Source organism: Lepidochelys olivacea, assembly GCF_965140295.1.
Source record: "Lepidochelys olivacea isolate rLepOli2 genome assembly, chromosome: 1".
Taxonomy (NCBI): Eukaryota; Metazoa; Chordata; order Testudines; family Cheloniidae; genus Lepidochelys; species Lepidochelys olivacea.
This window is the reverse complement of record NC_140411.1, coordinates 239789179-239816390: the sequence shown is the minus strand read 5'-3', so window position 1 is coordinate 239816390 and position 27212 is coordinate 239789179. Positions and strand designations below refer to the sequence as shown.

The window sequence follows — 27212 nt, the reverse complement described above, 5'->3', positions numbered from 1 at the left end:
GGGAAGATTGAAAAAATTGGCTTTGTTTAGTCTGGAGAAGAGAAGACTGACAGGGGCCATGGTAACAGTCATCAAGTGCATAAAAGGTTCTTATAAGGAGGAGGGAGAAAAATTGCTCTCGTTAACCTCTTAAGGATAGGACAAGAAGCAATGGGCTTAAATTGCAGCAAGGGAGGTTTAGGTTGGACATTAGGAAAAACTTCCTGTCAGGGTAGTTAAGCTCTGGAATAAATTGCCTAGGGAGGTTGTGGAATCTCCATCACTGCAGATTTTTAAGAGCAGGTTAGACAAACACCTGTCAGGGATGGTCTAGATCAGCAGTTCTCAACCAGGCATCTGGTTTTCAGTGCCAGGGGCCCCCTGGGGGGCCGTGAACATGTTTCAGGGGGGTCCACCAAGCAGGTCTGGCATTAGACTCACTTGGGCCCAGGGCAGAAAGCCGAAGCCCCGCAACAAAGGGCTGATGCCTGGGACCCTGAGCCCCACCACCCAGGGCTGAAGCCAAAGCCTGAGCACTTTACTTTCGCAGGGCTCCCCAGGGCATGGGACCTTGGGCAATTGCCCTGCATGCTGCTCCTAACACTGGCTCCAGCTTTTATATGCAGAAAAACAGTTGTGGCGGCACAGGTGGGCCATGGAGTTTTTATAGCATATTGGGAAGGCCTCAGAAAGAAAAAGGTTGAGAACCCCTCATCTATAATACTCAGTCCTGCCTTAAGTGCAGGGGACTGGACTAGAAGACCTCTCAAGCTCCCTTCCAGTCCTATGATTCTATAGAGGAACATACAAAGTGCAAGCTGGTCTCCATATTGGAAGAGAAGATTGAAGGTCTGGAGCAACAGATAACAACCCTGCGTTGCATACGAGAAACTGAGGATTTTCTGGACAAAACTCAGGATAGGCTTCTAGGGGCACAAAGCTCTAAAGATATAGAGCAGGTTGCACAGAGGAGCCAAGAGGCCAGTGAAGAAGCTTGGTAACATGTGACCTCCAGAAGAGGTAAGCGGAATGTCCGGGTTCCAGTAACACAGACACAGGTAACTAACCGCTTTCATGTTCTCTCCACAGGTACCGTTGCGGAGAGTAGACCAGAGGATATGTCTGGGGCGAGAAAGCAGAAGGAGCCTCCGCTGGTTGGAAGGCATGAGATGCGATGTCCTGAGGTTGGGGGTTCCACGACCACCACTCCCAAGAGGAGAAGGCGGGTGGTGGTGGTTGGGGACTCTCTCCTCCGGGGGACCGAGTCATCTATCTGCCGCCCTGACCGGGAAAACCGAGAAGTCTGCTGCTTGCCAGGGGCTAAGATTCGCGATGTGACGGAGAGACTGCCGAGACTCATCAAGCCCTCGGATCGCTACCCCTTCCTGCTTCTCCACCTGGGCACCAATGATACTGCCAAGAATGACCTTGAGCGGATCACTGCGGACTACGTGGCTCTGGGAAGAAGGATAAAGGAGTTGGAGGCACAAGTGGTGTTCTCGTCCATCCTTCCCGTGGAAGGAAAAGGCCTGGGTAGGGACCGTCGAATCGTCGAAGTCAACGAATGGCTACGCAGGTGGTGTCGGAGAGAAGGCTTTGGATTCTTTGACCATGGGATGGTGTTCCATGAAGGAGGAGTGCTGGGCAGAGATGGGCTCCATCTTACGAAGAGAGGGAAGAGCATCTTTGCCAGCAGGCTGGCTAACCTAGTGAGGAGGGCTTTAAACTAGGTTTACCGGGGGAAGGAGACCAAAGCCCTGAGGTAAGTGGGAAAGCGGGATACCGGGAGGAAGCACAGGCAGGAATGTCTGTGAGGGGAGGGCTCCTGCCTCATACTGGGAATGAGGGGCGATCAACAGGTTATCTCAAGTGCTTATATACGAATGCACAAAGCCTTGGAAACAAGCAGGGAGAACTGGAGGTCCTGGTGATGTCAAGGAACTATGATGTGATTGGAATAACAGAGACTTGGTGGGATAACTCACATGACTGGAGTACTGTCATGGATGGTTATAAACTGTTCAGGAAGGACAGGCAGGGCAGAAAAGGTGGGGGAGTAGCACTGTATGTAAGGGAGCAGTATGACTGCTCAGAGCTCCGGTACGAAACTGTAGAAAAACCTGAGTGTCTCTGGATTAAGTTTAGAAGTGTGTGCAACAAGAGTGATGTAGTGGTGGGAGTCTGCTATAGACCACCGGACCAGGGGGATGAGGTAGATGAGGCTTTCTTCCGGCAGCTCACGGAAGCTACTAGATCGCATGCCCTGATTCTCATGGGTGACTTTAATTTTCCTGATATCTGCTGGGAGAGCAATACAGCAGTACATAGATAATCCAGGAAGTTTTTGGAAAGCGTAGGGGACAATTTCCTGGCACAAGTGCTAGAGGAGCCAACTAGGGGGGGCGCTTTTCTTGACCTGCTGCTCACAAACCGGGTAGAATTAGTGGGGGAAGCAAAAGTGGATGGGAATCTGGGAGGCAGTGACCATGAGTTGGTTGAGTTCAGGATCCTGACGCAGGGAAGAAAGGTAAGCAGCAGGATACGGACCCTGGACTTCAGGAAAGCAGACTTCGACTCCCTCAGGGAACGGATGGCCAGGATCCCCTGGGGGACTAACATGAAGGGGAAAGGAGTCCAGGAGAGCTGTCTGTATTTCAAGGAATCCCTGTTGAAGTTACAGGGACAAACCATCCCGATGAGTCGAAAGAATAGTAAATATGGCAGGCGACCAGCTTGGCTTAACAGTGAAATCCTAGCGGATCTTAAACATAAAGAAGCTTACAACAAGTGGAAGGTTGGACATATGACCAGGGAAGAGTATAAAAATATTGCTCGGGCATGTAGGAATGATATCAGGAGGGCCAAATCGCACCTGGAGCTGCAGCTAGCAAGAGATGTCAAGAGTAACAAGAAGGGTTTCTTCAGGTATGTTGGCAACAAGAAGAAAGCCAAGGAAAGTGTGGGTCCCTTACTGAATGAGGGAGGCAACCTAGTGACGGAGGATGTGGAAAAAGCTAATGTACTCAATGCTTTTTTTGCCTCTGTCTTCACTAACAAGGTCAGCTCCCAGACTGTTGCGCTGGGCATCACGAAATGGGGAAGAGATGGCCAGCCCTCTGTGGAGATAGAGGTGGTTAGGGACTATTCAGAAAAGCTGGATGTGCACAAGTCCATGGGGCCGGACGAGTTGCATCCGAGAGTGCTGAAGGAATTGGCGGCTGTGATTGCAAAGCCATTGGCCATTATCTTTGAAAAGTCGTGGCGAACGGGGGAAGTCCCGGATGACTGGAAAAAGGCTAATGTAGTGCCAATCTTTAAAAAAGGGAAGAAGGAGGATCCTGGGAACTACAGGCCAGTCAGCCTCACCTCAATCCCTGGAAAAATCATGGAGCAGGTCCTCAAAGAATCAATCCTGAAGCACTTGCATGAGAGGAAAGTGATCAGGAACAGCCAGCATGGATTCACCAAGGGAAGGTCATGCCTGACTAATCTAATCACCTTCTATGATGAGATTACTGGTTCTATGGATGAAGGGAAAGCAGTGGATGTATTGTTTCTTGACTTTAGCAAAGCTTTTGACATGGTCTCCCACAGTATTCTTGTCAGCAAGTTAAGGAAGTATGGGCTGGATGAATGCACTATAAGGTGGGTAGAAAGCTGGCTAGATTGTCGGGCTCAACGGGTAGTGATCAATGGCTCCATGTCTAGTTGGCAGCCGGTGTCAAGTGGAGTGCCCCAGGGGTCGGTCCTGGGGCCGGTTTTGTTCAATATCTTCATAAATGATCTGGAGGATGGTGTAGATTGCACTCAGCAAATTTGCGGATGATACTAAACTGGGAGGAGTGGTAGATACGCTGGAGGGGAGGGATAGGATACAGAAGGACCTAGACAAATTGGAGGATTGGGCCAAAAGAAATCTGATGAGGTTCAATAAGGATAAAGTGCAGGGTCCTGCACTTAGGACGGAAGAATCCAATGCACCGCTACAGACTAGGGGCCGAATGGCTAGGCAGCAGTTCTGCGGAAAAGGACCTTGGGGTGACAGTGGATGAGAAGCTGGATATGAGTCAGCAGTGTGCCCTTGTTGCCAAGAAGGCCAATGGCATTTTGGGATGTATAAGTAGGGGCATTGCCAGCAGATCGAGGGACGTGATCGTCCCCCTCTATTCGACATTGGTGAGGCCTCATCTGGAGTACTGTGTCCAGTTTTGGGCCCCACACTACAAGAAGGATGTGGATAAATTGGAGAGAGTCCAGCGAAGGGCAACAAAAATGATTAGGGGTCTAGAACACATGACTTATGAGGAGAGGCTGAGGGAGCTGGGATTGTTTAGTCTGCAGAAGAGAAGAATGAGGGGGGATTTGATAGCTGCTTTCATCTACCTGAAAGGGGGTTCCAAAGAGGATGGCTCTAGACTGTTCTCAATGGTAGCAGATGACAGAACGAGGAGTAATGGTCTCAAGTTGCAGTGGGGTAGGTTTAGATTGGATATTAGGAAAAACTTTTTCACTATGAGGGTGGTGAAACACTGGAATGCGTTACCTAGGGAGGTGGTAGAATCTCCTTCCTTAGAGGTTTTTAAGGTCAGGCTTGACAAAGCCCTGGCTGGGATGATTTAACTGGGAATTGGTCCTACTTCGAGCAGGGGGTTGGACTAGATGACCTTCTGGGGTCCCCTCCAACCCTGATATTCTATGGTTCTATGATTCCTTCCCCCCCGATTTAGATAGTATTAGGAGTTTCCATAATTGTATTATCAATACAATTTTACATTCAGTCCTGCATAATAGGTTTTCATCTCTAATCTCTTTTCTAAAGGGAAAACAAAAATACCTGGGTTTTTTTAAAAGGAACTCAAAAAAGTAAAATATGTTACAAACCGTAGAAATGAATGAATCTTTCTTTATAAAAAGAAAATTTTAACAAAAACTAATTTTTTCATAAAGATTAGGACTCTCTAGAACATGTATAAGAAAATGAACATTTGTTTACCCTAAAATAGTACATTGTTATATTGCAGAGGAGCAATACATTCCTCAATCTGTATAATCCTACTTTTATCTGAGAGAGTGTTCACAGCTTACATGTAGGATAATGCACCAGCCATGCCAAGCTTGTGTGACTTTGTGAAATTCAGAGAAACTCTTTTGCATGGAATGGGGCTCTCTTTTCATGATAAAACTACAGAACTAACCAGTTTCCGAAAGGTCAGGTAAATATCACTGTAAGAGCAAGACATGTTTACACAGGTCAATATATTCTATTCTTTATTACTATGAATATGTCACTCCTGTAACATGTCAAGAAGGCAGACAGGGAAGGGACTGAATAGAAGCCATCTTTCATCTAGAAATAGCAAGCTAGTTAGTGGTTCTCAAGCAGTTCACATTGTGAACACTACATAAATTAGAGACTCTCTGATAGAAATTTCCTATCAGTCTTTCTAATTTCAGTCCCTTTCCTGGGGAAACTATAGAACTCTGTCACCTTTAAATAGTAACAATTTATTAGGCCTGTATTAAGGAGACAAAATTTAAATCAGCTCATTTAAAATCAATGAATGCAGCTGAATATTTACAATTCCTGCTTAGTATTTCACACCTTGCAAGTACAACTTCACATTTATTAATACACAGTCTCAAACTCTCTATGGGCACAATTGTGTTTTTACAGCGCCAAAACAATGGGGCCCTAATCCACTGGACACTACTGCAATAAAATCATTCCCTGCAGTTCCTACTTCTCTTATATCTCAAGGTCAATTATTTATGGTACAGTTCCACCCTCCAATTTTAGCATCCTTTAGCAATTTTGGCCACAGTTGAATCCAAAGCAAAGAAACTCTTGATTACAAAACAAATGTAATGGGCACAGAAGATACAGAGAAGAGTTGTGTGTGTGGGGGGTGGGGGTGTGCTTATTTAGTTTTAACTTGTCAAAAAAGCCTCTGAAAACCCTAACAGACTCTAGCCAGCAGGAAGTTTCATTGCTTGAAGACAGAAGATATTTCACCACTGTGACAAAAGCAGCCCCACATGCCAACAGAGGATGTGTGGCCCTTGAGCCAGTTGGAGAACACTATAGTAGTCAGTGCTGTTGGTTAAAGGGAAACTTTATAGTTGTTGGGTTTAAAGCTTGAACAATCTTTCTTGTATGTCTTTTCCTCACAAATGAGTTTTTAAAGTCTCTTTCATTGTTTATGGGTGTTTCTCCAAGGAAACCACAATGCTCTAAAAGTGCAGGCAGCAGTTCTACTCTGATAAACTGATCTATAAAATCACCACCACATTCAGATCAGCTCCCTGGTGATACTCAAGAGCAGATGCTGATTTTAGCGACACAAATAAGACTATACTACATATTTACCTGTTAGCAGAGCCGTGCCAACACAGCTACAATTCTGTTCTCTCTTGTATAAACAGAACTGCTTTCTCATTTCCATTTACTTGTACAATCAAATCAGTTACAGCTGTGCAACCCAATGCAAAGTAATGGGATGTAAAGGTGTCACGAGAGCACGATTATGTCAGCAGAAGCTTTATGATTTGTGATTGATGCCCAAAGCAAAAAGTACGCCTTGACTCTCAGATGCCGAGGCGGAGTCTGCAGTTACATGGAAACTGAGCATGCCTGATCTGGAACCATCAGGATACAAACACGGAGCCTCACAATGCCTCTTCCACGTAACTACTTTTCAAAGTAGTTCCACAGTTTAAGGCTGTAATTTTTTTTCCTAAAAGAGAATAAACCCAAGCAAGCAGTTCTAAGGAAAAACCTTACAGTAACAAAGAACACACGTGAGTTGGAAGAAAAGATCTGGTAAGCAGGTTTCAGTGCCAAATTTCTAAGGCGTTCTAAGCTCTGAAAAACACATTGACACCATCTTAATAGAAAGAGGGGCCTGGCAAAAGTATGACATCATGTAATATTAACCAAACATAGGGACTTATTGTATTTAAAGTACTGGTTAGTTAATGATCTGAAAAGGAATTGGCAATAAAAGCTTGTGGTAATGTAATTGGCATCTGTTAGTGTTTTTTCAGTGACATACACAGGAAACATTAGAAGGGGTAGATTGAGTTTGAAAATGAGGAATTAATATTTGAAAGTGTATTATGACCCTGAATAATAGCAATACATTTTTGGGTTTGATGTGCAGCCTTGGAAACTGGGGAAAGAGTAGGTAGCGAAGTTCAAAGACAGGAAACAATGGTGGCAGAAATCTACTGAAGAATTTAATACAGGGAAGTTTGAAACCAGGACTAGAAGCTTGATAACTGCATTTTCCTGGATTCAAAAAACAAAAATCACCATTGTCAGTGGATTTGGTGCACATGAAATGTTCTGGCTTGACAGCACTCATGACTGAAGTCTTCTATTTATCCACAGAACAGAAAGTGCATCCCCCACATTTCTTTCCTAATGTGCCTGAATCTTCCTTGTCACCTTGGTTAAGGGCATGTGTTATTATCCCATGCCAGTTCTCCATTCCCTCAGAGTCCTCCAGCCATAAATGTGTCAAGAGCTGAGATTTCTAACAAAACTAAGCAGGATTTCCCTTTAAGTTGAGACTGTCTTTTACATCATATGGTTGTATTAAAAAGCATAATTCTTATTTACCTCCACAGTTCACTTTTAAGAATTCAGTCTCCATGTCTATTAATACTTGGCCTCTTTTCCAAAAACTACTTGAAAGAGTGCTAAATTAGCACGAAGACGGATATGCCCCTATGAGATGACAAATGCATTTCATGTTAAGCTACCAAATAGCCAATCAAAAACCAACAGCATGGACACTAGAAATGCAAGGCCCTGTGTTGTTACCAATCTTCAGAGCTACCCATTCTCTCTGTATTCCAGCTTTTTAAGGGTGAGTGGTTGACTTCAAACTAAATATTTTCCCTGCCTACGTGATGGCAGTGTTTGAACATGGGGGCAGGTTAGAAAAACACTCAGGTCTTGTCTAGACTTCAAATGTTTGGTGGCACACCTATGCTGGTAGAGGTCCCTAATGGAGAGGCAGTGTATGCTGACAGAATGAGTTTCTCCCTGATCATTAGCTAAGCCAAAAGAAGCAGTCTTTTGTCAGCATAGTTGCATCTACACCAAGGTTTTTGTGGGCGTGGCTTTTTTTTCCCCCCACACTTCCCGCAGACATACCTATGCTGGCAAAACTTACTAAGCCTAACTTTCAGTGTTGTTACATTTTAATTTTTAGGTCATTAACATTTTAAAATGCTGCTTTGTTAATTGCTAATAAAAGTTTCATTCAACTGCTGTTCTGTCAAATTTGTGACTTTATGGATTTTGGGAGTTGAACCTCTTAGTTAAATGCCTACAACGGATTAAGTATTATTCTCTATAACCTCCCAGAGAAGGCCAGAGCCCCCGCTACTATAAATCAGCTTAGCTATGGTGAATGCAATTAACAACGTTTTTATGGGCAAGAAAGCTGTCACTGCCCCAGGACTGAATTGTGGTACTGCTGGTCCTGTCCAGTGTAATGTGGGGCAGGGAGGATCCAAGTTTGAGGAAAGGATGAAATATTTCTCTAAAGACCAACTTAAAAACAGCAACAACCAACAAAACCCTTAGTTTTTTAAAAAAAGGCAGGCAGCTCTTTGAAGCTGCTCAGAGATTTGGAATGTGAGAATAAGCCCCGGGAAAGATATTAATGGAGAAGTGACGTGGTAACAGACGTGAATAAGTGCACTATGTGATAAATTATATTTTCAGATGCCTCTCCATTTTATTGCATGGATATCACTTACATACATGTAAAAATTTTCTGTGTGTGTGTGTGTGTACACATACATACACACAAAGGTGTGTGTGTGTGTGTGTGTGTGTGTGTGTGTGTGTTCATAGAAAATATACAGTTATATTCATTTGGTCTGACTACAATTAGCACTTGATCAAAATAAGTCATGTTCACTGAATTACACAACAGGAGGGAAATGTATTACAGTTACTTGTACGGTTGAAATGTAAGAAAACTATCATCGACTATTTGCAAATATTTAAAAACAAAACACAAAAAGGTACATTGTGGGCTTTGGATCTGATCCTGTGTGCCTAGACAGCAGGGCGAGTAAGACTTCCTTGACATTAGCTGTTACATTCCATCATCTTTCTAAACCATTGTCACCTGGTTTATTTTGCCCCTCCTGTGCTCTGAGCAGTTGCATTAAGTGCATCCTTGATCACAGGAGGCATATTCTTATTTCACTGCTTCTCTCACAGATAAAGCCTTCCCAGGAGTCAGTTCATGTGCTCTCAGTCTGAAGGTATGTGTTAGACTGGTTAGGAGAAAACATCCCTCAAAATCCCTGAGGGGCCAGCAGTAGCATATTGTTTATTTCCATTAATGTGCAAAGTAACACCAAGAATATTTTGCCAGTGCTCCCAGCACAAGTGGAATAAGTAGCACTAAGCTTTCTGTCTCTGTATCCACAAACATTTTGATTGCATTTTTCTTTATCATTGTCCTTGTTCTGGTTTAAAGATTTTGACTTCTTGAAGGATGGTACATCATCAGTTGCTACTCCAAGGTAACACAATTACATTTTGCTTGTATGTTATCTATCTTTGTCTGTCTGTCTGCCTTATCTAATTAGTTTGTAAACTCTGTCAAGTGGATGCCATCTTTTATTCTATGTTTGTACAGCACCTAGCACCAGGGAGCCCTGATCTTGATGGGGAGTTATACCACTATCCTGTAAATACATTTGTCATACTAAGCACCCCTTTATTCACACCAGACACACTACTGTAATAATCGTTGTACAAAATATGCCTTGAGGTATCAGTTGAAAATGCCTTGAGGTATCAGTTGAAAACTAGTAACTCCCTGGTCACTAATATTCTTGTATGATATATGTACGTGATGGGTACAAAGAGTTATAAATATATGCTGGAATTATGACTGAAGTGTGTGTAAACCAGGTATGTCGGGGCAGCTGTTAAACAGGACTGTCCTAAACAAAGGAATATGTGTTTACCAGAATTTACACATAAGCAGTAAACAGGACCATCAAGATAGCAGCGGGAGGAGATGGCAGGAAACAGAATAATTGGCATTACAGCAAACACAAGTGGGTGAAGAAAGAGCATGGAGCTTCCATCACCACCAGACTCCATGTTGCCTTCTTCACAGCTTGAATAAACTTTACTTTGAGGGGTAATCCTTAGAAGAATCAATTTCAAAAGGTTTATTGGTCTATAAAGACTAACTGTGTGGGGTTGGACCTCAAGTGATACGGAATCGAATCAATTGATTGTATATAATATTACTGTGTTATAAAAGTGTATAGTCAGGTCTTTTCTTAGAGCTAATAATGCACTGGTGATTAGTGTCATTGTGAAATATACGTATTAACACTTTATGAGGAAATATGGATATTTAATGATAGTATATCTTAAAGTCTGTGGCCAAATAGGGAGAAACAGGTTCCCTTCCTGACAGGAGAGAAGGCAGCTCTTTACTTGTCTCCTAAGTCACTGGTTTTCAACCTGTGGTCCGTGGACTCCTGGGGGTCCATAGACTATGTCAGACTTCCAAAGGGGTCCACACCTCCATTTGAAATTTTTTAGGAGTCCGCAAATGAAAAAAAGCTTGAAAACCACTGTTCTATATAAATTAAAAGCATGGTGGAATGAAATCAATGGAAGCCCCATTTATACACAGGGTATAGGAAGCCACAGGTAGAGAAAAACAGCATTAAGCCATCCTGCCTCTTGAAACAAAGTTACTGAACTTTGGAAGATATAAGCAAAGACAAAAGCCATCTTTGGCATCCATCAGTAGACAGACATAAGGGAACAGAGCTCTTGCAAGCTGAGAAAGATGGGTTCCCCATCAAGTGGGGGCTGAAGTCGCTGGAAACTCAATACAGGGCAGAAACAGGGCAAAGATTATAAAGGGCAAAGATTATACCTTGCTAGATTAAGTTTTAGACTTTTGGATGGACATTTTCACTTTTATTTGTTTGTAACCATTTCTAACTTTCTCTCTTATGTTTGAGCTCACTTCATATCCTATCTTCTTTTTTAAAACTTTTACACTGTTAACATGTACCAAGGGTGCTATGTTTAAATTAAAGTGAATGTTAACTCCAGTTAATGTGGCAAGCTGGTGTGTTTTGTGTCTTAAGAGGAACAAACTAACCTTATTATTTCTCTGAACTTTCCAGGAGAGGGCTGGACTTTACAGATCACATAGTTTTGGGAAAATTTGGGATCGTGAATGGTTGTAACCAATGGTGGAAGCCAAAGCAGGGCTACAGACAGGCTGCTGGGGACAGAGCTGCTGAACTAGGGCTGTCTTGATCGGCCTGCTGTTAGGCTGGTTGGGAGCATCCCAGGTTGGGAGCTACATCAGCAAAGCACTGTGAAGCACCCAGGGTTCCAGGGCAAGTGATGACAACCCCTCACTGTTCTGGATTGCACCCACGCCCAAACTGAGAAAACATATTAAAACATTGCAACAAGCCAGACAATGCAAAAACCCTATCTTCAAGCCGAATGCAACACTTTGCCGGTACGTCAGAAATAGCTGTATATATGAAGGACTTCTTCACTTTTATTCCAACGTAATCCTTGGATCATACAAGTTCTCAGCCAGCTGCCCCCACAAGCAGCTCCCCATCCTATGTTCACCCTCAGCTTTTTTACTTTCCTCTCAGCCCTTCCTACTCCTGAACATTTTTTTAAAAGATGTAATGTGTGAAGGGGTTAAATTTGAGAAAATAAGCAACTAAATCCAATGGCAGAGTAAAAGGTTGTCTGTCACCTTTATCTTGTATTTCCAGATCCTACTGTGCTTATTATCTCAGATTTCGAATGTGGTTCCATTTTAGAAAGTGACTGAAAATACAGCCTTTTGGGAGTCCATGTTCTGTATCTCAATGGTTTTCATGACAGATGTGCAAAATTAATAATCAAAAAGATGTTTTTTCCCCACTTAACTGCCAACCCTACATACTCAACATGGTCTCACATTGAAGCTTGGTTGTAATATTCCACTTTGAGGTGGAAAAGGAGGCAATTCTGGGAAAAAGAAGTGAGGACTTTAGCCATCGTGGAGTCCTGATATAGCAAAACTAGTGCTTAATTTGTAATGAAAGAGGTGATGGGGCTCAAGCAATTAGGTGTCGGGGCTTTGAACTGCTAATCCTAGAGGTGCAGAGGCTCAGCCATGGTGCAAATTAAGCACTGAGCAAAACTCCACTAACAGTTCATCACACACGTTTCAGAGTAGCAGCCGTGTTAGTCTGTATCCGCAAAAAGAACAGGAGTACTTGTGGGACCTTACAGACTAACAAATTTATTAGAGCATAAGCTTTCGTGGGCTACAGCCCACTTCATTGGATGCATTGAATGGAACATATAGTAAGAAGAGTATATATCTTTATATACATACACACACACACACACACACACACACACACACAGAGAAAGTGGAAGTTGCCATACAAACTAAGCAGCTGATTAAGATGAGCTATTATCAGCAGGAGAACAAAAAACTTTTGTAGTGATTAAATGGGCCATCTTGATTGACAGTTGACAAGAAGAAGGTCTGAGGATACTTAACATGGGAAAATAGATTCAATATGTGTAATGACCCAGCCACTCCCAGTCTCTATTCAAACCCAAGTTAATGGTATCTAGTTTGCATATTAATTCAAGCTCAGCAGTTTCTCACTGGAGTCTGTTTTTGAAGCTTTTCTGTTGCAGAATTACCACCCTCAAGTCTTTTACTGAGTGGCCAGAGAGGTTGAAGTGTTCTCCTACCTGTTTTTGAATGTTATGATTCCTGATGTCAGATTTGTGTCCATTTATTCTTTTGCGTAGAGACTGTCCGGTTTGGCCAATGTACATGGCAGAGGGGCATTGCTGGCACATGATGGCATAGATCACATTGGTAGATGTGTGGGTGAACAAGCCCCTGATGGCGTGGTTAGTGTGATTAGGTCCTATGATGGTATCACTTGAATAAATATGTGGACAGAGTTTGCATCGGGCTTTCTTGCAAGGATAGGTTCCTGGATTAGTGTTTTTGTTGTTTGGTTGCTGGAGAGTATTTCTTCAGGTCGTGGGGCTGTCTGTAAGTGAGGACTGGTCTGTCTCCCAAGATCTGTGAGAGTGAGGGATCATTTTTCAGGATAGGTCATAAATCTTTGATGATGCGCTGGAGAGGTTTTAGTTGGGGGCTGAAGGTGACAGCTAGTGGCGTTCTGTTATTTTCTTTGTTGGGCCTGTCCTATAGTAGGAGACTTCTGGGTACTCTTCTGGCTTTGTCAATCTGTTTTTTCACTTCAGCAGGTGGGTATTGTAGTTTTAAGAATGCCTGATAAATATCTTGTAGGCGTTTGTCTCTGTCTGAGGGATTGGAGCAAATGCTGTTATATCTTTGAGCTTGGCTGTAGACAATGGATCGTGTGGGGTGTCCTGGATGGAAGCTGGAGGCATGTAGGTAAGCTTAGCGGTCAGTAGATTTCCGGTATAGAATGGTGTTTATGTGACCATCGCTTATTAGCACAGTAATGTCCAGGAAATGGACCGCTTGTGTGGATTGGTCTAGGCTGAGGTTGATGGTGGGATGGAAATTGTTGAAATCATGGTGGAATTCCTCAAGGGCTTCTTTTCCATGGGTCCAGATGATGAAGATGTCATCAGTATAGCGCAAGTAGAGTAGGGGCATTAGGGGACGAGAGCTGAGGAAGCGTTGTTCCATAAGTCAGCCATAAAAATGTTGGCATACTGTGGGGCCATACGGGTACCCATAGCAGTGCCGCTGATTTGAAGGTATACATTGTGCCCAAATGTGAAATAGTTGTGGGTGAGGACAAAAGTCACAAAGTTCAGCCACCAGGTTTGCTGTGACTTTATTATGGATACTATTCCTGATAGCTTGTAATCCATCTTTGTGTCATCATCACACAGGATTCTCTGCACTGTAATTTGACTGACTGCTTGCTTTATAAAAATCTATTTAGGACTTCGGTCTAGAATCATGCCCTTTTTCAGCCACTAACTCAAAGGTTTTGGAATTTGCCATTTTGTCAAAATGGCAGAGTTGCCAACATATGCACACTCCCTTCATTGTTTCCAACAACTTCATTAGAAAAAGTATTTCTAATCACAAAATATTCTTCTTCCATTGCACATTCACATAGATCTGTTACTACAGAAGGATTCTGGTTTTAAAAATATATATATATAGAAATAAGAGCCTCATTTGTATCCATCTTTATAAACTATATACCTATTACCTAGAGCTTTTCAACAGTATTTGCTTAACACAAAGAATGACAAAGGCTTTGAAAATACGTTTAAAAAACAGATGCATCAAATCTGGGGTTTTAACAGCCTGTGACAGTCCAGGTACCAAAATGTTAAATACTACAGTTGCTAAACCAACTCATGGTGTTTGGACAGCTGCCTGAAATAGTAGGCTTGCTCACCTGTGTGTGCTTAAAGTAGTTGAAAATGGTGACTACTTCTTCCTCCCCACACTTATGTCATCAATTCCCCCCTCCCCCATAGATTTCAGCTAAATAAATATAATTACCAGTTTTATCTGTGTTGTCTCCTCAGTTAATCATGGAAATGAATAGCCAGTCTGATTATTTTTGTAATTATGTCCCACACACAACGCCATTAATATGCAAAAATGGTTGAGAATATAGTGCTCCTTGAAACACAGTAGTAGTAAGTTAACCTTTAAAGAAAATGCTAGAAACTTTGGGAATCTGAAGATTTTTCCTACCTGCAAAGTCTGTGGTGGGGTGGTGGGGGGGGAAGAGTATGGTGCTTTTTTATTTGATTCTTTAAATTCTACCAGGGCATTTACACAATTCCCAACACTACTACCTGAGGGCCTCTCACTATTAATAAATTTTAAAACAGATCACCACTGTGACAAAGGGAAATAAGTCTGGGGGAAATATGAGTCTCAGAGGCAAAAGTGACATGCCTAAGGTCAAACAGAAAATCTGTAACATAGCTGGGAACTCAACCCAGATCTGACATGCACCTGTCCAGTGCTTTAACCACAGACCATTCTTGAAAACCTAAGATGATTCCTTAGAATAAAAGGTGTGCTGATTCAGGTTTGGCCTACCCTGTTCTTCATGAGAAGACAACTGATGACTGAGTTGCTAACTAGGTTAAAAAGCAAACCAGTTTTTTTGTTTTTTTTTAAAATCTGTTTCCTCAAGCCTTCATTATATAAAAAAGCTTCTGTAACCCCCACCACCACCTTGTTAAAAAGCAGCATACCTACTTTTCCCCATTCTCCTTCAGGTCACATTTAACTCAGCCCTTTTAACTCTGCTCACAACTCTCTGGCACATTCTCAGTATCTGTACTATGAAACGCATGCGTAATCCAGGGCACTCAGTGCAGTGTCTGGGAATTCTTTGGTATGGAGTTTTTAAATACAAATAAGAAAGACAGTTTTATTGACCTTGAGGCATTTTAAAAATATCCATATTATCCTCAGAGTGATTTTTTAAATATTTTTTAAATCTATCAAAAAAATAAATTATTCTGTTTGTGAATTAACAATTTTATTTTCTATTGTAGAATACTGAAAGAATTTGAAACCATTTAGTCGAAATGTTGTAGGGTAAAATCTTAGAGCACAGAAGTGAAACAGAATTTGAGCTGTTGTAATACAGCTGGAGATGCCAAGAACAAAAAGGCTACAGAACAGATTCTTTCAGCATTTTGAAAATCATTAACGCCCACTCGCAGAATTTAATCAGAAAAATATATTCTTTTTGTCCACTCAATTTCAGCTGAAACCATGGATTTGCTAGATGTTTTGCACATTTTATATTAACATTGTCATTGCTGTTTTCATCGAGAACTCAGATTCATCATAGTGTGTCACTCCATGACATTTTATGCTGGCCCAGAATCCAAATCTGAAAATGTTCTCTAAATGTCACATTAAAAAAATATATATATTCCTGAACAAGATGAGTCATTTTACAGTAAAAGGTTCTCCCATGTCCCACGGACTATTAAAACAGGAAGTGCCACATATAGCCGACTACGATACAAACATATACTATTCACTTGCCTCCTGTATCGTTCAAATCAGGCTTTGAATGAACAGCTTAAGCAGAAATGCACTGAAACAGAGCTACAGTATTTATTATTGGAGCTGGCTGAATAGTGAAAAAAATCATTTGTAAAATGTTTTGCAAATACTAGGGCTTCAGCATGACTGGCCAGTATTCCACAACATTAGCATTCACAGAACTTTTAAAAGAATTTGACCAAATACATATAGTTCTTGCTGAACATGTGGTCAAATCCACTAGTTGCATAACTAATTCTGAAGGTCAAATACCAATTTACAACCTTATGTTGACGGACATTTGTTTGCTTGTGGTATCTGAATATGTTGAATACGAAACAAAGTCATAAGAAGAGTAGTTCATAAATGCATTGCAAAGCCACAAAAAGTCAAAATTCACTGACTGGTATTTAACAAAAGACGACTTTTTTTTTAAATTAGCATGGTCACTTAAACAAGGCTAATACACTAATTTACCTCAGTAATGCAGACATAGCTTAGACAGCTATTAATGAGTTCTGAAAGACTGACAAAAGACAAATTATCTCTGAAACCACAACAAGCATTTTTTCCTCAAACCTTATTTTCAGTACTGATCCAGGTGGTTGTTTTCTTCAGCAGCACACAGTCTTCCTTCAGTCTAATGGCGTAAACAGAAAATGATGGTAGCTTGATCAAAATAAAAAGCCTAACTATAAATTATAAAGGCTTCTTATACGGAATAGTGCTCATCCAAGCTCAGTCCAACGGACAAGCCTAAAGGAATAACTGTTCAACCCTTCTAAAATCTTAGCTACAAATGACTACGGGCAAAAATGCCATGATTATAAATGGGTGGGAACTAGAAGATCAGAGTACAAAGCATTTCGTACATTCCACAAGGAGTTTCGTTATCTCACTATATGCCAGGAATAGAATCAAAAGGGTGTCATAGTTTACCTTGGACTTTGGTTTGTTACATTGCTGGAGAAGGTGCTTACAAATCTTCTAAGTAATATAATGAACTCAAATGACTAAAAAGTTACAGGAGAATCACTAATGACTACCGAGAATTAAGGCAAATTTTAGTCTTAATTATCTGGATCCACTAAATTGTTGTCCCTACTCCTGGGACAGATACATCCATTTGGTCCCCATGGGATAGGCAATTGTCTTCCTCCCACTTCCGACTCCATGACAGCCAAGTAGGCAGGCAGCCATCAACCATCAGCTGATCCTTGGGCTGCTGCCCGCTATTCTGACTCATTTTTCTGTTGCATGTGGCCTCTGACAACGGGGCCTGGCTCCTAACAAATAAGTTACCGATGTATTGTTTTGGCAAGGTGGTAACTTTCTGGTACACTGTTTGGATGAGATTAACTAATTCGAAATGTGTACTAAATTATTTGGGGCTCAAATCTATGTTGTTCTTCTGTTTAATTGAGGACACACTAATAAGGTTGTCTCAGCTCAAATTAAGAGAAATTATAATGACTGACAGAGAGAGCATTTCCTGGACACTAATGACTGGCTGGGTTAAGGGCCTCAGGCAAAGTCAACAAGGCTCTTTAATGCAGCAATTAAACACCAGGAAATTCCTGACCTGAAGGTCACTGTTGCCATTGCCATGGACACAGGAGAAGGAAAATACATGCACAGCTCCTCAGGAATTTCCCTAGACTGGCCACAACTATTTATCAATACCAGCTTAGAGCAGGAGATGCCCCAGTGGGGGGAGTACTTGCAAGGTGACTCATTTTGGGGATGGAAAGTGTCCTAACACGGTCCTCTCCCCTAGCCACATCTCTGGGACACCTTTATTCCACCCAGGCCCAACCACTTAGGCATACCAGTGCACAGGCAGCTTCCTCACTGCTCTTGGACTGAGATTTCAAGACTTCCACTAGAGAGGCAAGGTGGGTGAGGTAATAACTTTTATTGGACCAACTTCTGTTGATGAGAGAGAGAAGCTTTCGAGCCTCACGGAGCTCTTCTTGTCTCTCTCACCAACAGAAGTTGGTCCAATAAAAGATATTACCTCACCCACCTTGTCTCTCTAATATCCTGGGATCAACACAGCTACAACAACACTGCCTACAAGACTTCCACTGGCAACTGAACTTATTTCAGAGAACAAACCATAGAGTAGCATCTCAGCAGTAGTGTACATGCCTGGCAGGAGCGGCACCTTGCTCTGTGCTCTACGGTTGGGGGTTCCTTTACAAAAGCATGCTGACCCCCTGCCATCGCCTCTGGGTCTCATGCTCTTCCACAGCTGCATGCTCCCTCAGACGAGCCATATGCTCCTCCCTGGTCCTAGCTGTTCACTCTCCCCTCTCCTGCTGCAATGGGAAATGCACAGAGCTTGTGCAGCAAACTCACACTTCAAGGTACAGATCTTTATTTGTCATTTGCACTAGTTGTAGCATCTCACTTTGTGATGAAAGGAAAGATGTTCACAGACAGCTGAGAGCAAGAAAAGCCACCCACAGCTGACACAGCTGGAGAGGGGACCTTTCATAGACGCTGGGCGGGGACAAGAGACAGGACCTCTGCTACAAGCCCATTCTGATGGACACTAATGACCTATGGAACAGTCAGAGTGGCCTTCTCACCTGCTTACCATGGTACCTCTCCAACCAGGAGGCTGCATCCAATTACGTCACACTTCTCTTCAATGAATATAACTTCTCTCCGGGTCCCCTTCATTGAGGCCGAACAAACTATGGCTTGCTTAAAAAACGAGGCAGGATTGTAAATCTAACACTGGTTTCAGAGTAGCAGCCATGTTCGTCTGTATTCGCAAAAAGAAAAGGAGTACTTATGGCACCTTAGAGACTAACCAATTTATTTGAGCATAAGCTTTCGTGAGCTGAGCTGTAGCTCACGAAAGCTTATGCTCAAATAAATTGGTTAGTCTCTAAGGTGCCACAAGTACTCCTTTTCTTTTTGCAAATCTAACACTGTAGAATATTTTCCCTTTGATTTTTTTTCCTAAGTCAAGTGTGTCCTTTATTGGCTACTGATGAGTTACTTGGTTTCCAATACTGGTCTTTACTGAGCAGTTAATGATAGCTACAGAAATCAGTGGGAAAGCAGAACTTCAATATGAATGAAAGAAGCAAGAAAAATGCTATACATTTCTAGATCAAGTGAGCCATGGATATTTAAATTTGCTTTAGATGACACACAGAAGTCCCCAAATAGATGTGAAAGAACAACACGTGTGGTATTTGGTTCACTATGCGTGACACAGTATAATGGTTCCTATGAAAGCGTAGAGTAGTGTCTTACATATTGAAGGATGAAATATATACGATATTGGGCAAGATTTTCAAACTTGACAAGTGATTCTGAATGCTTCAGCTTTCATGTTCCCAACTTGGGACAACTTAATAAAGCCTGATTTTCAGAGGTTGAGTGGCTCAGCACTTTCTGAAAATCAGGCTCCTTTCAGGTATCTCAAGTTGGGCACTCAAAGTCACTACCCACGTTTGAAAATCTTGGTCGCTACGATCCTGCCCCTCAAGCATACAGATATGTAGGTACGCACATAGTGGGAGCCTGTCCAGCAGTTGAACAGGATTAGGACAAAAATAAATAAATAAAAATCTAGGTTCTAGTCCAGAGGTGGGCAAACTACAGCCCACGGACCATCCTGCCCAGCCCCTGAGCTCCTGGCCAGGGAGGCTAGCCCCTGGCCCCTCCCCTACTGTCCCCCCCCTCCCCTGCAGCTCTGGGTGGTGGGGCTGCGCGCTCATGCAGGGCAGCGCGTCTGGCTCCAGCAAGGCTCTCAGACATGCTGCTCCGAGTGGCATGGTAAGGAGGCTGGATAAGGGGCAGGGGGTTTTGAGGGGGCAGTCAGGGAGCATTTGGATAGGGGGTGGGGTCCCTGGTGGGGCGGTTGGGGTGGGCGGGTCCCGGGAGGGGGCAGTCAGGGGATGGGGAACAGGGGGCAGTTGGATAGGGCAGAGGTTCGGGGGGAGGCAGTCAGGGGATGGGGAGTGGGGGGGTTAGATAGGGAGTGGAGTCCCAGGGGCGGTTAGGGGCGGGACCAGGCTGTTTAGGGAGGCACAGCCTTCCCTACCTGGCCTTCCATACAGTTTTGCACCCTGATGTGGCCCTCAGGCCAAAAAGTTTGCCCACCCCTGTTCTAGTCTCCTCTGATATATTCTCCATGAGCCCCACTGAACAAGTGACGTCTCACATTCTTTCCCCAATCTGCAAACTGGGAATATTAACTCATTTTCCTCACACAGATATATGAAGCTTGATTTTAAATGGCTAGGAGATCCCTGAACAGAAGGCACTATAGAAATATTATGTGTACATAGCTCATACCCTCAGAACATGCATTACAAATTGACCATAAATAAATCTTCTAGAAAGCATGATTTAGGCAAACACCAACTGAAGCTAACACATTTTATCTATGCAAGAGGTTTTTTTGTTTTGTTTTGTTTTGTTTTTTAAAAACTGCTTCCATTCATGTATATCAGTGTCTCCCTGGAAATCTATGCTTTGCTTCTAATCTTTACTATATGATGACAGATATTAGAGGCTATGTATTCCACTCTTTTGGGGACTAAATCCAAACATTGATATAGGAAATTGGCAGGATGAAGTATGAGAATTCACAGCCAAGTTCAATCTGTATTTGGTCAATAAACAAATATAAATGCATAAGCATGGTAGATTAGATTTTGTTGGGGTTACTTCTCCAGCTTGAAAATTCCTGTGATAATCATGCTTTCATCAGCTCAGAGTAATCAGATTCTGCAGTTTTAAAAGGTATTGGCACTATTAATGCTTTAAACTCTTACGAAAACAAAATGCTTCTTTTACAACACGAGGGTATTGCTAATAAACTCTACGGTCAATAGGGTACAAAGTCAACATTCTAATGCTAACCAGTACACACACACTCAGTCTCTCTCAAATCAAAAAGAAAAATGACAGCTACATACTTTGATCTGCAATTATTTCAATAATTAGTTAAGAAGTCTTAACACAGCAAATAAATTAGTTATCAGAGCTCAATCTCAGATCTATTAAAAGAAAACAAATTTTTAATGTAAAATCTTCTAACTGATGTTCAAAACCGCACTCCTAGTCTAGATGACACAACCTCATATCAAAAAAATAGGGTGGGAACCCCTGTCTGAGTTTACAGATTGCATGAAATTCCTCACTTAGTTTTTCAAGGGCGGTAACCAAGATTTCCTTTACTTGCTTAATAAGTAAACATTTACTTTGCTTCTGAGCAGTCCATATTCAGTTACAGCAGTGTGCAGTGTTTTAAAAAAATGTAGAATATATATAACTGAAAAATCGGAAATGAACACAGATAGGCAGATTAGCCGTGCAAGCTTACCTCAGTGAGAATGATTTAGAATTAAGAGAAGTCATTGAATATTTGGAATGCAAAGAATGTTTTTCCCCCATGCCACAATGCAAATATCCAGACACTGAGTACAGTCTTTTCAAAAGCCATGTGCCCAGCACCAAGTTTACTGTTAAACTATACCACGGCAATTGATTACTGTCTAAAGAAACACAAATCAGTTTTCATTCCTCACTCAAAACACTTTACACATTTTATCTGAGTAAAACACTAAAAGATAGAGAGAGAATAAGATTGAGATTTTCAAAGCTGACAGGAGGATTTAGCCACACAGCTCCTATAGACCTGAATGGAAATTGTATGGGCTAAATTTCTCACTCAGCTTTGAAAATCTCAACCTATGCTTTTTGGAGGACAGTTGATTTACACACACACCCCACACACACATTGTATGAAAACACAGTAATGCCTCAACCTCTCCCAAGTATCCCTGCCAAAAGAGTCATACAGAGTCTCTCTTTCAAGCATCAAGAGATTTACAGAATTGTACACCATTTATAGAGTTACTGTCTATATAGTTTTCAGAGTAGCAGCCGTGTTAGTCTGTATTCGCAAAAAGAAAAGGAGGACTTGTGGCACCTTAGAGACTAACCAATTTATTAGAGCATAAGCTTTCGTGAGCTACAGCTCACTTCCTCAGATGCATATCGTGCACAGGGTTCATTTCACTTTATCCACCTCTGAATAATACCCACACTTTGTGTGACGCCATTAGCCATTGTAATAGCACCAGCAACGTTACACAGCAGCTTAAGGTAAGAAGTGAATGGTACTGTATCCATTTGAGACAATAGGAATTTAGACAGAATGCAATTACCCGAAGTCAGAATTTCACCAGGACACCACAGCTAGTGCTATTAGCCAAAAATGTCCTTTCCAAGTTTTAGGTACCTTATTCGTGAAAATGGTCACTGATCTGTGTCAGAATTACAAGGGAAAAGAGAATCCTAATATACACAGAGTTCATTTTTAAAATTTGTCTTTACATTAGATTGTTCCTGGCCCGAGCTTTCAGACTTTTACTTGTCAAATTCCCAACTAGTACAATTGCAATATAAAGAGTTCAAGCTAGAGGAATTGAAGGTCTCAAAGGCTGTTTAAATGGATTCAAGAGCTTTTTACTTCTCCTGAAAATTGCTGCGGTAAGCATAGTCCAGGTTATTATCTGTTAAAAACACTCAACTGATTAAAAATTTTTAGATCTCTTCCAGCTAGTTATTCATAATCTGCTATGGCTTAAAAGGACCAAATGTATTGATTTGAAAACTAGTCATTCTTTTGTTTTAAAAGTTAAAAATTAGTTTCAGGCACTGCACTTGCCCCTGAATCTCCCTGCTAGTATAAGCAGTTTAACAACCAAATGTTTTCTTCCTACAAAGAGGGGAAACTGAGCAACTAACTACACAGAGGAAAACAGTGAATTTGCTTATACAAACAGAATTGTGAAGTGCACAGAGATGAAAAAATGAAAGGGAGAAAATTTTTCAATAACCACTATCATTTATAGAAATTTTAGGAATTTCCTGCAACAATAGTAGGTCAAACATTTTTCAGACAGAAAGGTGATTTTTAAGTTGACTGTGCCCTTTGCACATGACAGTGGTTTTTTTCCAGCAAACAATATTCAAGCCAGATCCAATGTCTGCATTGAGGTATATTTCTCCCCTTTTCAACTAATTTGCTCCATTAAACAAGAGACTAGCATTTAAACAGAGAGATTACTTTAAGTGCTCACATACAAGAAAAATCATAACCTTTTTATACTATAACTAAAATGACAATATTAGCTATAAATATACCTCGGGTTTTTTTCCTTAAAGCAGAAACCAATTAGTATACACTACCTGAAGAAAATGCGGAATACTTTCAAAACATTACACTGAGAATAGAGAACTGAATAGTCCTAGAACAGCATAAACTACAATAATATATATTCTGATAGCAATGTAGGATGTGTCAGACTGGAGACTAGTCTATTTACTCTTGTATCCTCCTTTTGTCAGTGACCAATACTTACTGACACAGAGAGCCAGAAATGCTCAATCCTCTAACACATTATGTGGCCAACTGAGTTCTAAGATTTTATCACAGGGAGGGGAAAAAATGCCTTCCTAACTCCTGCAGACAATCAGCAGGAACAACTGAAGCATGAGAGTTGATAGACTTCGTATTTTTAAAACAATCTAGCTAGGATACTTGCAAGCATTGTATATCTGGAATCTGTACTTTTTGGTCACATCTATGCCATTACCCTGAACTTCCCCTTCCCTCTGATGCATTAACTCCACATTTCCATATCTGTTAAGAACGTAGTTCACAATTCAAAACAAGTCACTTGCTGGATTTCCCCTTCTTTCATCAATTCCTAGTTTAACTACACAATCCTTAGATGGATCAGATCCAAAATGAATAGAATCCCGCAAAGTACCTTATCACCCCTATAATTGAGTAGCCCTACTCAAGTCAGCGGGACTACTGCACATGTGCACCAAGTTAAGCACATCCTTAAAGATTTTGCTGCATCAAGGCAATTAAAGTTAAGCACATGCTTAGCTAGACTAGGGCTTTTAATTACTAGCAATCTTTCTTTCTTTCTAAGGACAGTTGCACACCATTCCTGATGTACCAGAGCTCCCTTTTCCCTAAAAAAGATTTTGGAACTATCTATCTGGCTAACCATATAAAACAACATACAGAAGTAGCACTGTATTACACGGTATCCATTCTACATGGTTACCATAAGACCCATGCTCTTGTTCAATGTGTTAGCAAGCACGGAAGCAGATGATGGCTGAGAAATGGCTACTATGAACCCAAATGGGCATCAGCTGACTGACAAATCCAGAGTCAGCAAGAACCAAAATCTCTGCATCAAACAGTTCTTCAGTGTTATGGACCAGACCCCTGACTCCAGCTGGAGCTACACTTGGCACAGAATTCAGGGTGCAGATTTGGTCTTTGACCTAAATTTACAGCTTCCCTTCAGCTGCTCTAAGTTACATCAGCAGAAATAGTGACCATTCTACTGGCTGGGGGGTACGGGAGTATGACATGATACGGCCATGACCCAGATTGCCCAGCCAGCTATGCTGGCTCTATGCTAACTGAAGAGTCTCTATTTCAAGAGCATCCCTAGGCGCCTTATAAGGCAGCTATCCAGCTACTTTACACTGCCTGGACAGAGCAAGCAGCTGGATGGGGGCCAAGGACCTGGGCCTATATTTATTAAATGCACATACTCTGACAACTATGACCTTCTCGATGTGGTGTCTGTCCCATCTAGTGGCACCGAGACCACTTAGAGAGAGTTAAATGAGTCTGCTCTACAGCGTTAGCTATCGAACAGCTGGCTTGTAGCTCATGCGGTAGAGGCTCATGCACTAAGCTCCAGAGGTCCCTGGTTCGATCCTGCCCACCGATGACCGGGGTCTGCTGATGTTACAATAGCACATGGCAAACTCACCGGCTACAACAGTTAATAAAATTTAGCAGACTTGATGATTTCAACAGAGTGACGATCTGTAATAGTCTCTCCTCTCATCCCCACAGCAGTGGGGGTTCACCAACAAGTACCACATGCAAAGACTCCAGTTCCAGTTGCCCAGCTTAACCTTTCTCATGGTACCACATCAGTTGTTCTCTTTACCTTCAGATATTTGCATGGCCCATCCATATTCAATTCACTTTTTACAATGAAATAAACAAAATCATTGAAAATACAAATGTATACATTACCTTTAGCCGGCTGAAATTTAGACATCTGCATTGAATATTACATGGTATGACACTATATCCCAAGGGCCAGTTCTAGGGCAAACGAGCAGGGCAGTTGCTTTGGGTGCCAACTTCAAGGAGGTTCCAAAACACTGTGCCACTCTGCTCCCCCCCCCCCCCCCATTACTTCCTCGTGTTGGCTGTTGGTTGGGGAGGTTTTCCACCCTGGCCAGCAAAACAACTAGGGCTGCACCTACACAAGAGTGTTTCCATAGTACTGTATTTATAAAAGGCACTGAGTGCAGTATGTGCACAAATATTTAAGAACAGTGACATTTCACCCAGCAAGGTGTCATAGGTTCAGCAGAGAATGTTGCAGGAAATTCCACATCGATTGTCAATCGACCAAACAGACACCCACCAAAGACACAGCAAAACACTTTTAAGATTCTAGTCAAGAAAAGATGGAAAAAACAAGCAATAAGCACATCAATCTCATTCCTTGGCTATGGGGGAGGTAGTTTTTTGGAAGATGGGGTTAGCCGATATTTTCCTAAATGTTACACATAAGCAGACTTGTACGGAAACATTATCATAGGGGAAGAGCATAATGAGTCCATCATTTTATCTTAATTATTTCTGGAAAAATTGTTTGTTTTTTAAATAAGTGGCCGAAGAAGCCCTTTATGACACTGCTTTTAAAAAATCCTGAAGGTTATGAATACGGACTAAGCATTTATGTATAACAGAGACCAACCTGCTATGCAGGATTTCAAAATAACTGAAGGAATTTTCCTCTCCCAAAATGATGGCAAAAAGTTTAAGATTCTGCTATAAAAGTTATAATACAAACTGAGTTAATATAATACCCTAATGACCCCATCAGAATCTGAACTAAGAAATGGTACTAATTGTTGACAGACTACATCAAAATCATTTGCTGCCTATTACACTTTTATTCAAAAGACCATTACAATTCAGGTTTAAACTCTCCTCCAAGAATTTCTGTGATTAACAGAAATTACACGACTCTTCAATTAAAGCAGACTGCATGTTATTGGTTCACAGTTTTTTGCATCTCCAGGAGCAAGACATCACACTATTCCTCTAAAGCACATTGTATTATGTTGTATTAGAAATGAAATCCATAATTTTAGACTTTCACATATCAAGCATCCAACGGGTCTTTAAAGGAGCAGTTTCTTGAACTTCAGACTGGTTGTAGTTCAACTATCATGTGTCCCTTTTGTAAAACGTCATGATGGGCGTAGGTAATCATTGGAATTTCCCCTCATTTACGTGGATATAAGTTAATTTTTCTTTTTAAATCCATTGGAGGAAAAAATTAACCCCGTTCAACCTAAAGGTAAACTTACATCAATGACTTATGAAAATACTGGGAACCAGAAACAGGTCATTTTTAAATTGGTTTAATATATAATTATGATAATTGCTAATACTGTACTGTGTATTGCAAAAGCCAATAATTTATTGTAGGATCAAAGTGAATTTCAAAAACCATAATTAATTCCATCTCAACAACCCTCTAAGTTTGGTAAAATGAGAAGTTGTCTCAGAGTGCAGGTGCATGCAACGAATCAGTAGCAGCAGAGATGGACCTAGACTCCCGGAATCCTGACTCTTTCCCCACCCCCTTCTCCACAAGTTACACAATGCTGCCTAAAGGATGTTTTTTAAAATCCCAGTTTCAAAACCTAAGACAATTCACATTTTAAAATAAACTATATTTAAATATAGAAGTTGCATATAATATTTTTAACCTTAATAATGTTTGTGATGTGTTTTGGGACATTTTAACAGTTTTAGCTATTGCTAATTAGTAAAGCATTTTCTGAGTACACAACATATTACATGAACACATTAATTTAGTCTATAAGGATCTTCCAGACTTCGTAGTCAATGTTATTTCTTAAATATGACAACGTGCTTGGCACTGTATAAATCCTTGTCCTAAGGAGCATAGAATCTAACCAAGGGAGACAAAGCAGACAGGATGCTCTGGGAAGCTCAAAGGTAGAGCTGGA

The 27212-nt window shown here is 41.5% G+C and overlaps 1 protein-coding gene across 4 annotated transcripts in view; it reads right to left on the bottom strand.

Moving 5' to 3' along the window:
- The window catches only part of EPS8 (EGFR pathway substrate 8, signaling adaptor), a 221879-nt gene that overhangs the window by 126691 nt on the left and 67976 nt on the right, over positions 1 to 27212 (bottom strand). The window contains exon 1 of one of the 4 annotated variants that reach the window (XM_084628825.1): positions 16650 to 16668. The exons of the other annotated variants lie outside the window; for them this stretch is intronic. The gene's annotated coding sequence lies outside the window, so the exon portion shown is untranslated. Of the gene's footprint in view, positions 1 to 16649; positions 16669 to 27212 lie in introns of those variants that run through there. 4 annotated transcript variants of the gene reach the window in all.